The 14,944-nt window shown below is 36.4% G+C and overlaps 1 pseudogene; it reads left to right on the forward strand.

Moving 5' to 3' along the window:
- On the forward strand, positions 3,394–13,073 carry LOC109841682 (annotated as a pseudogene).

Raw genomic sequence — 14,944 nt, forward strand, 5'->3', positions numbered from 1 at the left:
GCTGGACCATCGCCATTTCCGTTCGATTCGTTAGGGTTCGGATCGGATTATGATTGTCGAATTGGTTTCTTTGTCGATTTTTTTTTAAATTTTTTTAGGGTTTTGAGAGTGAAGGGAGTGGAGTCTGAGAGCGGAGAGAGGTTAAAAAGAGGAATCGGGACGGCTTCGTGTTGTCTTCGCCTTCGAGGAAGAGGTACGTCGAAGAGAGTAAGATTCGGATCTACTTTGTTTTTGTTGGATCCGTACCCGGACCCAAACTTGCACTTAAATTTCCAAATATTTGACTCCGATAAAACCGGCAAGTTATTTTGTCTCTCGAGGTATAATGGATCCGTATTCGGACTCGTACCTATTTTTTTTTGTTGGATCTGTTTCTGAACCTTCTCCTGCACTATGATAGAGAGAAGTGCACTTTACTTGTGTCAGTAATCCAACTTGAACAGTGAATTTGGGTTATGGGTGCATTCGGTCCGGATACGGCTGGGATATGCTGCTTACCATATCCATATCCGCTTACTCATCTCGAATACGGATACATACATGAATATACCTCGGTAAGGAAATTTTATATCCATAACCTGCTAGAATCAGATTCAGTTACGGATATAGATGCAGATATATAAGCGGATATGCATCCAGATACAAAACGGATATGAGAAAACTAAATAGTATTGAGAAAAACATAGTTAATGTGATATAAAAGAGTTCGTTAATAAGTTCATTATAACTAAAAAGCTAAACTTAGACATCTTGATCATCAAAATTAATCACAAATCTATGATCTAAGAATCGAAACTATCGTAAGAGTATGACTAATATGTATCCAGATAATTCGGATATGGATACAGATATTTCACTACAACAACATCTCGTAATCATATCCTATCATTTATAAAATTTGAGTAACCATCCTAACGGATACGGTTTCAGATATTTCCTCGGATACGGATATGGTTTAGCATCCATATTTTGGATACAAAGAATGATAAGAGAGGGGAATGATTCAAGTAGCCCCAAAGGGAGGAAGTGGTAGGGGAAAGAACAAAATAAATTTAATTGTGTTCGGATAGACAAGAAGAGGAAGCTAGGATATATCTAGATTACTATATAAAAAACCAACTAAGGGTAATGCAAAGTTGGATGAGTGGTGGACAAATCCTCCTTTTTAATTGTAATTGAAAGGTTAAAAATATAATTTTACAATAATTAGTTTTTTCCCTTTTTTTGCTTCTAGAATATTCTATATCATTCAATGTCATAAGAAAAAGCTCATATAATTGAATATTTTCTTCACATTTTATTTTATAAAAAAATAAAGTTCTATGCATATATCTATACCATAACTTATTTACACTAATGCATAAAGAAAATCAACGGAGGATTTTAGTTTCAAAGAGACATTGCTTGACTATTATTCTCTCTGATACATTAAGGCTGTGTTTGGGAACATGGATTTGGGCCCTGGATTTTAAATCCAAGGTATTTCAAATCCAAATCCCTAGTTTGGACTACAAAATTAAGCTAGAATTTCAAATCAAATTATTTTACAAAGAGAATTTGAAAGCCCAAAATCCCGTATTTGAAATCCTACCCTACCCCTTGTCATTTACCAAATCCCGATCCCAAACTCCTCTCTCGTTTCTCAGCTCCGACGATCCCCGACTCCTCCTCTCTCTCGTTTCTCAGCTCCGACCGATCCCGACTCCTCTCTCTCGTTTCTCAGCTCCGACCGATCTCGAATCTCTCTCTCTCAACGCAGCAACGCAGGTATCTCTACTCCCCTTCTCCTCTCTCGTTGAAACCCTAGATCTGATCTAGGGTTTCGGTCTCCCCCTTACTCCTCTCTCTCCCCCTTCCATCGAAACCCTAGTTCTGACTTGGATTTTCTCTTTTGTAGCTTGTTTCCTCTCTTTCAGTTGGTCCCCTAGATCTAGGGTTAGTTTTGGGTTTCGTCTGATTTTTTTTTTTTTGGGATTTACAGGCTACTGTCAGCGACTTGCAGGAGGAGATTCATACTAGAAGTAAGCGATTCATGTTTATGTGATTTTTTACTGTTCTTGGGAGGTTTATGTGATTTTGACAAATATTGGAGTTTTATTGCAAAATGCTGAAAGTTCATACCGGTTTAGTGAAATTTACCCATTATTATTCTTAGTTTGTCATTTGTTAAAGCCCAAACCGAGCAGAATGAGGAGGTTATATGTCTGCAGCATGGGTATTTTTTCTTAATCAGTCTATGAGGCACCATCTTTTAGTTACCAACAACCAAATGAGCTTGTTAAAGTGGGAAATAGAAGTCTGCAGCATGGGTATTGATTTTGATAGCATCTCTGTTGGCTTAGGATCCTGGCTCAGTGACAAAGAGATGTGATCCTGGGTATCAAACCTTGATATCTGGATACAAAACTATGTTATTAAACTGGTATCTGGACTTGCAAGCAATAATATTGAGTGAGTACCTTATTGTTTATGTGACTAGGTAATTTTCTGTTATTTGACTTGATACTTTCTGTAACTTCTGTTAACGCTTTATGCTGTTGTTTTAGTTGAAACCAATGGACCACCTTATGATGCTTTAGGGCATTGTTTCAGCGCTTTAATGTCGTCTGTTAGCTATAGATATTTGTTAAAAAAAGGGTTAAATTCTCCAACAAAATGAATCCATATATGCAACATACTTAAAACTGATGGTGATGCTGAAGACGTGAGACCCGTGATTATATCTTTTAATTGCTGAATTAGTATAAACTGAATTAGTTTTTGTTTTTTATATTATTATCTGCATATATGAAGACAATAGACAGTGGGAATTATGAAATGAACCCATGAGGCACTTGTACTGGCTCAGTGACAAAGAATGTAGACAACAGCATGTGTTCGATCTTTTTATTAGCAAAACTTGATATGGCTCAGTTTGTTTTTAGTTCAAATTTCAGCCTAAACTACCACTTTAGTTTAAGGATTAATCCTAGCCCGTTTAAGATGAATCCGTTTAAGATGAATCGCCAAACAGACCCCTAGAATACACATGAAATCCGAGAATTAATATGAAGTTGCCAATACTGCAGGATATTCACCAACATCGATCACATCCTTTGAGAATACATTTGAGAATTAATATGAAGTTGCCAATACTGCAGGTATGCAATGAAATTGATGGAAAATGAATTCATATACTGATTCAAAGAAATAAAGTTCATATACTGATTCAAAGAATGTAAGTTCCTATGCCTTTTGCTTTTACCCTATGCAATGAAATTGATGGAAAATGAATTCATATACTGATTCAAAGAAATAAAGTTCATATACTGATTCAAAGAATGTAAGTTCCTATGCCTTTTGCTTTTACCCTATGCAATGAAATCGATGGAAAATGAATTCATATAAGTATCGATGCAGGCTCCTTACTGGCTAACATATGATTTCCCTCCTGAACTGAAAGAAAGATTAAACAAAGAATGGGGAACAAACTGGAATGGTCAAGCACAGAAGTGGTAAGCTTGTTACTTCAACCTCAATGGCCATAATTGGATATCAAATACTTTATTGGATATAGACTGAACATTAAGGAAGGCCCTTTAATACCTAATAAGTTGATTTTAGGAGCTCATTTACTACCATGCTGTTCCTGTTCTTTTTTTCTTTTTTTTTCCATCTCCTGGTTTGGGTAATTGTATGCTTTGATTTTTGTTTGTAAGCATCTCTATCTGGAGAGCTGAAGAAGTTATCGTTTCAACTAGTCAACTTATTTGTCATTTATAAGAAGAATATGTTACCATCTAATTTCTAATAAAAAAGATTATCTACTTGTGTATAGTTGAATACAATCCAAGCTCAAGTTTGAACCAAAAAATAAAAGGTTCCTCTCCAATGAGAGATGTTCAGTAATACTCCAAGGACTCCTAATATAGTGAGACATTCACAATTTTTAATGTTTGTAGAGAATTTATGCATGGCATTATATTTAGCCAGAGGTTGGATATCTTCCTACTGAGCTGGAAAAGGCTTAGTTGTATTTCAGTTAAACTCAATTTTGATTAGTTTATAATCATGCTTCTATTTCCATCTAGACAGTTTAATAGCCATTTAGGAGGAAGATATTGGCTAAGAACAGAGTAAAAACAATACAGAAGTAATTCCTTTTTTTATTTGGGAACAGAAATTTTTGTTTTGTATGCATTGAAGGCAATGTTTCAAGTTAATTCAAATAGGTCTCTAAAATGCTGAAGCATTTAAAACTCCAGAGGTATAGAAATATCTTGTGTGTATATTAGTTTTAGACTTAGCCTAACCATGCAGCTCTGTAACTCCACAGGTATAGAAAAAACCTGTGCTTAAGGCTCTTGAGTCTTGCCTATGCCACCTTTTTTTATCACTGAATAGAATTGGATTCACAATTTTTGTGTAGATTATAGTTCGCACTTTTGAGGATTGATGGATGCAGGAATATAATTTCACATTTTTAACGATGACTCCTGGTATGATTTTGAGTGAGCAATATTTATTGAGAAGAATGAGCTTGTACAAGTGTTACTCTTGTTGGCATCTGCATTGATTTAACACATTCAGCTAGTCTCACCTACGTTGTTGAAAATGAGTTCCTGTTTGTCGTTTCTATTACAGTATTACTCTTATACAGTCATTTGCTTGGTAATGAGGTGACTCATTTCCATCCACTCATTCAAATGGCCCCCACTTGAAAATAATCACCTTTTAATTAGCAATTACCATGATGCATGACATTATAGTTCTTTTTGTTTCCATACTTCTCTTGTTGGTTTTCTTGTTCTGTACTGATGGTACTTTATCAAATCTAGGGTTTCGTTTAGGTGATTAATCATTTGTATTTGATCTGTTCTTTGTGCCTGCATTCAGCTAATGAGTTTACCAACACTTTTCTCCTGTTTGTGTTCCCTCTTTCAGTTTACCAACACTTTTCTCCTGAATATGTACTGAATGACATATTCAGGCTGAACTACGCCTGATGGCGGTTGGTTTGTGTGTGTGTGTGTTGGGTGGGGGGTTGGAATTGTTTGAAGATTTGTTTGCTTTGTTTGGCTGTTTCATATTTCTTTTGTTGGGATGGAGTGATAAAAGGATTGAATGTTATAGACTTTTTTCCGCTGGAATGAATGAACCTGTAAACATATCTATCGTTGTTCTGACTTTTGTCAAAGATGGAAGTTATTCTTGGGTGGATGCTTTTGCTGCTGCAGAAACATTTTACATCTTTACTCTTATCCTTACACTTAGACTCTATGTACGTTGAAGCCCCGTTAACTGTGTTGGGGTGCGTGTGTAGGTTCTCATTTTGTGGCTGGATGCCTTGATTCCAGTGGCAGAAGATGGGTCAGCTCTATCATATATTTACATTTATTCATGTAAATCTGATAGTAATTTTGGCATAGATTGGCATAGATTTTATAAGGTATCAAGTGATTTAAAATTTCATTGTGCCAGGAAGCAAACTTATAGTTGTGACTTTTGGAGTGAGTGATGCTATCTTTATTCGACTGATTTTATTAATTTTAAAATTGATCCCTAAATTTTGAGTACTATGGCTGGGATTTGCTCCCTGACTCTTTTAGACATGGGTTGTGAAACTGAAGGCTGAAACTTTGGGCCCTGATGATGATAAACTCACATTTTTAAGTGTTTATGCAGGGATTAGTTTATGTGAAACTTAATCGAAATCACAAGCAGATATGCTTTGTTGATGTCATGCCTAGAAGTAGATGATGTAATAATAACAAGATATTACTTGTTTGTACTTGCTATATTCATTTTTTTTATACTTGTCGGATTTATTTTTGTATAAGTTTTATATACTAGCACCTCCATCAGAATACAGAAAGTATACAATCCTGTACTTGTTTTTTGTTTTGTTTTAAAGTTCGATTTTTGTGACGTGGACTAATTGATGCTAAATTGTGTAATGTAGGACTCAAATTCTTCGAGACATGAAGTTGGGCGCATTGGAGAGAAAAGAGGAGAAGACTTGAAGGATAAATAGAGGATTCTAGATATGTTTTATTTTAATAGTTTATGTTGTCGTAATTTGGCTTGTTGTAGCAAATCATGGTTACTTCTTATAGCAAATCATGGTTATCAACTACCTATGGTATGTTGTGTTTTAAATGAAGGATTATTGTGGAGTGTAGAGCTTCTTATGAGGAGTGTTTGCTAAACTCTTTTGACTCGTCGAGTCTTTTATCATGGCTAGTTATTGGAGTAGTACTCTTGTTCTTTGGAGATTGAAGGTTGATGTAGTATTGGATGAAACCATGAAAAAATGGCGTAATAATAAATATTTTGGACATTATTATTATTTTTTGTATTCTCTCATACCGATTCATGAAGGACAAGATGTTTGCATGTGTATTTATAATTGCTAATAAAGAGATCAAACTTCTGAGGGGGTCGTGAAATTTACCCTAACTTTTTCTTTTTTCTTAATCAGTCTATGAGGCACCATCTTTTAGTTACCAACAACCAAATGAGCTTGTTAAAGTGGGAAATAGAAGTCTGCAGCATGGGTATTGATTTTGATAGCATCTCTGTTGGCTTAGGATCCTGGCTCAGTGACAAAGAGATGTGATCCTGGGTATCAAACCTTGATATCTGGATATAAAACTATGTTATTAAACTGGTATCTGGATTAATCCTAGCCCGTTTAAGTTGAATCGCCAAACAGACCCCTAGAATACACATGAAATCCGAGAATTAATATGAAGTTGCCAATACTGCAGGATATTCACCAACATCGATCACATCCTTTGAGAATACATTTGAGAATTAATATGAAGTTGCCAATACTGCAGGTATGCAATGAAATTGATGGAAAATGAATTCATATACTGATTCAAAGAAATAAAGTTCATATACTGATTCAAAGAATGTAAGTTCCTATGCCTTTTGCTTTTACCCTATGCAATGAAATTGATGGAAAATGAATTCATATACTGATTCAAAGAAATAAAGTTCATATACTGATTCAAAGAATGTAAGTTCCTATGCCTTTTGCTTTTACCCTATGCAATGAAATTGATGGAAAATGAATTCATATAAGTATCGATGCAGGCTCCTTACTGGCTAACATATGATTTCCCTCCTGAACTGAAAGAAAGATTAAACAAAGAATGGGGAACAAACTGGAATGGTCAAGCACAGAAGTGGTAAGCTTGTTACTTCAACCTCAATGGCCATAATTGGATATCAAATACTTTATTGGATATAGACTGAACATTAAGGAAGGCCCTTTAATACCTAATAAATTGATTTTAGCAGCTTATTTACTACCATGCTGTTCCTGTTCTTTTTTTCTTTTTTTTTCCATCTCCTGGTTTGGGTAATTGTATGCTTTGATTTTTGTTTGTAAGCATCTCTATCTGGAGAGCTGAAGAAGTTATCGTTTCAACTAGTCAACTTATTTGTCATTTATAAGAAGAATATGTTACCATCTAATTTCTAATAAAAAAGATTATCTACTTGTGTATAGTTGAATACAATCCAAGCTCAAGTTTGAACCAAAAAATAAAAGGTTCCTCTCCAATGAGAGATGTTCAGTAATACTCCAAGGACTCCTAATATAGTGAGACATTCACAATTTTTAATGTTTGTAGAGAATTTATGCATGGCATTATATTTAGCCAGAGGTTGGATATCTTCCTACTGAGCTGGAAAAGGCTTAGTTGTATTTCAGTTAAACTCAATTTTGATTAGTTTATAATCATGCTTCTATTTCCATCTAGACAGTTTAATAGCCATTTAGGAGGAAGATATTGGCTAAGAACAGAGTGAAAACAATACAGAAGTAATTCCTTTTTTTATTTGGGAACAGAAATTTTTGTTTTGTATGCATTGAAGGCAATGTTTCAAGTTAATTCAAATAGGTCTCTAAAATGCTGAAGCATTTAAAACTCCAGAGGTATAGAAATATCTTGTGTGTATATTAGTTTTAGACTTAGCCTAACCATGCAGCTCTGTAACTCCACAGGTATAGAAAAAACCTGTGCTTAAGGCTCTTGAGTCTTGCCTATGCCACCTTTTTTTATCACTGAATAGAATTGGATTCACAATTTTTGTGTAGATTATAGTTCGCACTTTTGAGGATTGATGGATGCAGGAATATAATTTCACATTTTTAACGATGACTCCTGGTATGATTTTGAGTGAGCAATATTTATTGAGAAGAATGAGCTTGTACAAGTGTTACTCTTGTTGGCATCTGCATTGATTTAACACATTCAGCTAGTCTCACCTACGTTGTTGAAAATGAGTTCCTGTTTGTCGTTTCTATTACAGTATTACTCTTATACAGTCATTTGCTTGGTAATGAGGTGACTCATTTCCATCCACTCATTCAAATGGCCCCCACTTGAAAATAATCACCTTTTAATTAGCAATTACCATGATGCATGACATTATAGTTCTTTTTGTTTCCATACTTCTCTTGTTGGTTTTCTTGTTCTGTACTGATGGTACTTTATCAAATCTAGGGTTTCGTTTAGGTGATTAATCATTTGTATTTGATCTGTTCTTTGTGCCTGCATTCAGCTAATGAGTTTACCAACACTTTTCTCCTGTTTGTGTTCCCTCTTTCAGTTTACCAACACTTTTCTCCTGAATATGTACTGAATGACATATTCAGGCTGAACTACGCCTGATGGCGGTTGGTTTGTGTGTGTGTGTGTTGGGTGGGGGGTTGGAATTGTTTGAAGATTTGTTTGCTTTGTTTGGCTGTTTCATATTTCTTTTGTTGGGATGGAGTGATAAAAGGATTGAATGTTATAGACTTTTTTTCGCTGGAATGAATGAACCTGTAAACATATCTATCGTTGTTCTGACTTTTGTCAAAGATGGAAGTTATTCTTGGGTGGATGCTTTTGCTGCTGCAGAAACATTTTACATCTTTACTCTTATCCTTACACTTAGACTCTATGTACGTTGAAGCCCCGTTAACTGTGTTGGGGTGCGTGTGTAGGTTCTCATTTTGTGGCTGGATGCCTTGATTCCAGTGGCAGAAGATGGGTCAGCTCTATCATATATTTACATTTATTCATGTAAATCTGATAGTAATTTTAGCATAGATTGGCATATATTTTATAAGGTATCAAGTGATTTAAAATTTCATTGTGCTAGGATGCAAACTTATAGTTGTGACTTTTGGAGTGAGTGATGCTATCTTTATTCGACTGATTTTATTAATTTTAAAATTGATCCCTAAATTTTGAGTACTATGGCTGGGATTTGCTCCCTGACTCTTTTAGACATGGGTTGTGAAACTGAAGGCTGAAACTTTGGGCCCTGATGATGATAAACTCACATTTTTAAGTGTTTATGCAGGGATTAGTTTATGTGAAACTTAATCGAAATCACAAGCAGATATGCTTTGTTGATGTCATGCCTAGAAGTAGATGATGTAATAATAACAAGATATTACTTGTTTGTACTTGCTATATTCATTTTTTTTATACTTGTCGGATTTATTTTTGTATAAGTTTTATATACTAGCACCTCCATCAGAATACAGAAAGTATACAATCCTGTACTTGTTTTTTTTTTTTTTAAAGTTCGATTTTTGTGACGTGGACTAATTGATGCTAAATTGTGTAATGTAGGACTCAAATTCTTCGAGACATGAAGTTGGGCGCATTGGAGAGAAAAGAGGAGAAGACTTGAAGGATAAATAGAGGATTCTAGATATGTTTTATTTTAATAGTTTATGTTGTCGTAATTTGGCTTGTTGTAGCAAATCATGGTTACTTCTTATAGCAAATCATGGTTATCAACTACCTATGGTATGTTGTGTTTTAAATGAAGGATTATTGTGGAGTGTAGAGCTTCTTATGAGGAGTGTTTGCTAAACTCTTTTGACTCGTCGAGTCTTTTATCATGGCTAGTTATTGGAGTAGTACTCTTGTTCTTTGGAGATTGAAGGTTGATGTAGTATTGGATGAAACCATAAAAAAAATGGCGTAATAATAAATATTTTGGACATTATTATTATTTTTTGTATTCTCTCATACCGATTCATGAATGACAAGATGTTTGCATGTATATTTATAATTGCTAATTAAGAGATCAAACTTCTGAGGGGGTCGTGAAATTTACCCTAACTTTTTCCTCAATATAAACCATAATGTCCGCATTTGATTTAATTATTAAGGAGTTAAGAGAGAGCATAATTTTTTTTAAAACACCAATTTCAAATCCAAATTCATGTATAATAAAGTGCATCCAAACATCAGATTTTAAATCTGTGATTTCAAATCCTTGCATTTAGTGATGACATCCAAACAAAAGATTTTATCAAATCATGGATTTCAAATTCTAGATTTGAAATCTCATGATTTTAAATCAACCTTTCAAATCCAAATATTAGTTCTCAAACGCAGCCTAAATGCGCAATCTCCATGAAAATATAAAGTTATCTTTATGTATATATTTATTAATGCAAAAATAAAATGTTTTCATAGCACGTGCATTTGTGCGTGTCAAAATTCTAGTTGTAACCTACGTTTATTTGGAGTAAGAGAATGAAAAGCGAAGGAAAGCTACATGACCAATATATTATTTGGAAGAAAGATTACCCCTTTTTTTTAATTCTCTAAGGACAAAGTTAGACTATTTATATATTTTTATTTAAACTCAATCCCTTCCCTATCAACCCATCTACTTTATGAGGGTTAAGAAAATAAGATTTTGATTAGCTTTAACCATTTCGTCCCTTCCCCTTACCAATTAAAAAGTATAAACAAATATAATGTTTAGATGGTTATCATCTTAATCATCCCAACCCTGCCCATACTCTTAAAAAATAAGGGTTTTTGTCTTTGGGCCCATTGCTTTACCTTGATTTATTTATATACCCAACTAGTTTCAAATGTACTCATAAACCCATAGAAACTATGTGTATTTGCCTCTCAACCCAAAAAGCATTAATACATCTAATATATATACAATATACACAAAAATAAATTATAAACCCTAAACTACCCCCTGCCTTACTCCTCCTCTCTTCCCTTCATTAAAACCCTACCTGTACAAACTCCATTCTCATCTCCGCCTGTAGATCCCCCCCCCCTCTCCCTCTCAAAACGATCAAATCCTTTGCCATAGCGATCTCCGACGCCGATCGTAGAGACGAGGAAGAATCCCACGTCGCCCCCGCCAACGAGGAAGAGGACACCAGATCTCAGATCGCCCCGATCATCAAGCTCGAGGAGGTCGCCATCACCACCAGCGAGGAGGACGAGGAGACCATCCTCGACCTGTAAATCTCCTCAGATCTGCCATCGATCTCATCATCTTTAGGGTTTCACGATCACTTTCTATTCTAAACTTTCTTGATTTTGTCTAGGAAAGCGAAGTTGTATCGGTTCGATAAGGAGGGGAACCAGTGGAAGGAGCGAGTTACGGGGAGCATGAGGCTGTTGAAGCACAAGGAGACCAGAAAGGTTTTGGCTGGTTATGAGGCAGGCCAAGACCCTCACGATTAAGATGCAGGAGTATGTTGGGAATGATAAGTCTTGTGTTTGGCACGCGCTTGATTTCTCTAATGGGGAGTTGAAGGAGGAGATGTTCTGCATTCGATTTGGATCTGTTGAGAGTGAGATTCTTTACCCTGTATACTTTTTAATAAGTTCACGACTTTGTTTATTAACTAGTAGGTTTTAGTATTCAGTGGCGTAATGTTCCTATATAGATCGTTATCAGTATTCATAGCATTTTGGCCTTGCATGTTTGAAATTTTCGTTTGTTGGTTCTTCAAATTGTTGGGCTACAGTTTTCGTTTTGTGCTTATATTGAACCGAATGTGATTGTTTTTCTGAGACTTGGGTGTGTTATATAACTTTGAGCAGTTTCCGTTATGGTTTGAACCGAATGTGATTGTTTTTCTGAGACTTGGGTGTGTTATATAACTTTGAGCAGTTTCCGTTATGGTTCCACAGTTCAGAATGGCCACTTCTGAGACTTGGGTGTGTTATATAACTTTGAGCAGTTTCCGTTATGGTTCCACAGTTCAGAATGGCCACTGGAATCAATAAAGCTTCTTACTTGAGAGAGTATTATGACATGAAGTAAGTGTATTTGCATTGCATAAGAAGTTTATTGACATTTGCTTGACCCTAATAGGGGGAAACATTATCCTTTGTTGGATGTGTATTTTTATGGTATATGAGGTTGTTTGTCTGAGTTCTGTGTTTATGAGATACTTGCAAACGCAAGTTGAGAAGCCTTCTTAGTGGTAAACGGAAGAGTTGCTTTCCATCATTATTTCATCTAATTTCCATAAGATAATTCTTCAATAAAAGTACATGTTTTGTGCTTGTTAGCGTAATTATTGATTTTAAGAGTTCTGTGCATTAGGCACTTTAGGTAGTACTTTCTATCCTTTACCATGTATCCAATGAGGTAAAGAGACTATGATACAGTTCCATATGTCTTATGCTAGTAAATTTAGAGCGAAGCTTATTTCTACCATTCCCGATGCTTGGAATTTAGACATTACTTCTTGTCAGGAGGTAGAAAGTGTTGATATACCTCAACAACATGGGTTAGTGTAGTCGACTTATTCATATATTGTTTTTTCATATGTGCTAATGCATAGCGACCATATATTACAGGCCAAGAGTGTTATATTGATATTGTAAACATTTGAAATTGTAGTAGCTTGGATTGCAGGGTGTTCTTGATGGCATACATGTTTAGCCTCATTTCTGGTCAAACTATTTCAATTGACCAAAAGGATTGTGCAAGACATAGAGCTCGTATCGTTGCTTTATTTCTATCTGAAGGTATATTTTCTATAAGTGTAATGTTCATTGAACTGCTTTTAAACTCAACCTATTGTTTTTTTGATCTGCTTATATTTTGCTTTCAGGAAATAAACGTGATCCTCAAGACCAATTCCTCGGATGCTAGATGCCAATGGTGATATCAATCATTTTTTGTGTACATATATATGTTTGGAAAGTGATTTGTAAAATCATTTGTATGAAACCTATGGGACTGTTGTTGAGATTGGTTATGTAAAGTCATTTTGTGCAATCAACCACTGTGGTTAAATTACTGGTTATGTAAAGTTTTGTATGCTTCTAAATCATTGAAATTGATGGTTTATTGCACATAAAGTTCTATGGTTCAGCGCACCAGCTACATAAAGTTTTCCCTCAAACAGAACATAATATTCTCTTATAGAGATCAACGTGATACACATAATCATAACACAACAAAAGGAAGAACAGAACATTCACACATAACCCACTACACTTACAGGATAACCCGTTACACTTACAGGATAACCCGTTACACTTATAGTGTAACCCGCTATACTTACAGGATAATACGTTACACTTACAGGATAACCCGCTACACTTACAGTGTAACCCGTTACACTTGTAGTGTAACCCGCTACACTTGTAGTGTAACCTGCTACACTTAAAGTATAACCTGCTACACTTACATGCTAACCCGCTACACTTGTAGTGTAACCCGCTACACTTGCAGTGTAACCCGCTACACTTACAGTGTAACCCGCTACACTTACAGTGTAACCCGCTACACTTATAATGTAACCCGCTACACTTAGATGATAACCCGCTACACTTATAGTGTAACCCGCTACACTTACATGATAACCCGCTACACTTACATGATAACCCGCTACACTTGCAGTGTAACCTGCTACACTTGCAGTGTAACCGACTATACTTGTAGTATAACCCGCTATACTTACAGCGTAACCCGCTACACTTGCAGTGTAACCCACTACACTTGCAGTGTAACCCGCTACACTTATAGGATAACTCGATACTTACTGTAGGCGTATAAAATTGCTTATCAGTCCCTTAGCACAGCTCGGCACAAACCGACGAACTATCGGGCGACGTATCCAAACACGAGCGTCAGTCTACAACTCCAAAGCCAAGTGACACGCAACGAAGCGGATTAACGAGGCTACGAAGCTGACAAACCGCACTCAAACAACGGAATGAATCCACTTGCGTGCGGAATCAAGCTAACGGGTTGAGGAATCAACGAGTCATCCAACCGAGAGCGGACTCGGACGAATCACGATCGAATCAAGATCAGTTTCGGACTTGAACTCAGAAGTGGATTTACTGCCATATCAGGAATTAGGTCAACGAATCGAGTCCGAACAAGTCAACCACACAACCGAATCACGGACAGAAAGACGAAAAACGACGGAACCCAAATACCTATAGGGGCTCAGCCTTGGCCGAGCCACCTATAGGTGGCTCGGCCAAGGCTGAGCCCCTATAGGTATTTGGGTTCCGTCGTTTTTCGTCTTTCTGTCCGTGATTCGGTTGTGTGGTTGACTTGTTCGGACTCGATTCGTTGACCTAATTCCTGATATGGCAGTAAATCCACTTCTGAGGGTTCGAGCAAATCGGATCTCAGATCTACGCAGGCATACTCCGGATCAAAGCTTGGTCTTTGATCCCGAGAACTAAAAAGGCTACTATTTCCTTGGCGAAATAGTACCCTCGACTATTATTTCCTTGGCGAAATAATACATGTAATACTGCATAGATCCGACCGGATCTAGATCTCGCGGTGGTCCACGGATAAACCCCGGCGCAGGCGAAGAACCCACGCAAGCGAGCGACCGCAAAACAGGAGCTCGTGATTTGTTCGACACAAAAGGAGAAAGTTGTAATTTTTCTTTTCTTTTATTTGATTTTCATTGTAACCGGATCTTATAAAAAGACCGAATCTTTGTAACTTAAAAAGCTGTTATTTAAGATGACAATGGAATCAACAATGAAGAAATACACGGATTTTTCCCGGCGAAGCAATCTGACGACGCACAGTGGGAGCCGCACGATCTCGCTGCGAGATCGGAGCGTCGCAGCCCGAGCGGATTCAATCCCGGTCGTGGAGGAGGTCGAATACGAGTTTGACCAACAGAAGTTCG

This window comes from Asparagus officinalis, chromosome 5 (genome assembly GCF_001876935.1).
Source record: "Asparagus officinalis chromosome 5, Aspof.V1, whole genome shotgun sequence".
NCBI classification, from domain to species: Eukaryota; Viridiplantae; Streptophyta; class Magnoliopsida; order Asparagales; family Asparagaceae; genus Asparagus; species Asparagus officinalis.